Source organism: Penaeus monodon, chromosome 20, assembly GCF_015228065.2.
Source record: "Penaeus monodon isolate SGIC_2016 chromosome 20, NSTDA_Pmon_1, whole genome shotgun sequence".
NCBI lineage: Eukaryota > Metazoa > Arthropoda > Malacostraca > Decapoda > Penaeidae > Penaeus > Penaeus monodon.
The window spans coordinates 1,210,829-1,211,548 of NC_051405.1; positions in this window are offsets into that span (position 1 = coordinate 1,210,829).

Below are 720 nucleotides of genomic sequence, written 5' to 3' on the forward strand. Positions count from 1 at the left end.
TCCGTGATTTAGTCGTCTGTTGAAAATAAACGTGCCATAAAATTTATGGACTGTACATGACAAAGACAAGTGAAATCGCTTGTATACTGCAATTAGTCACTACATATTCACTGGGGCATTGCATTAGCAGGAAAGAGGAAAAAAAAAAAAACTGATAAAAAAGTAGTATCCTATTGGGCAATTGTATTGACTCTTATGGGCAAATGCGTAGCCTTCGTATATGGTATTTTGAAAATAATTGGAATGTAATGTCAAGAAGCAATTACTCCTAAATTAATGTGCAGTCAGTTTATTCTGCCACTACATTTTACCTTCTTTAAATGCAGCTGGAGCGTGTGATTATATACATTTTAGCATATGCTCGATAGCACAGAGAATCGTATGGTAACAAACTGACAGCACATTAATTTTCAGTAATGTAACTCTTGACAGTACCTACTGTGTACTATTCTTCTGACGGCGCTAAGCTATGTGAATCGTTGTAGTTTCATGGGCTTTGCTTCCTTCCAAGGCTGATGTTTATGTTGTTTCTTTTTACAGATAGTCTTTTACCAGGTTCAAAATTTGGAAACAGAAAAGAAAGACACTTGGACTGACGGTCCCTGGCGTTGCCTCCTTCTGGGGTAAGGCTGCGAAAGGCTCGTGAGCGCCAGAGCGCGAGCGCCTCCGAAGGTTCGACAGTGCGGCCTTAAGGCATCCCAGGTGTCTGAATGTGAGCGG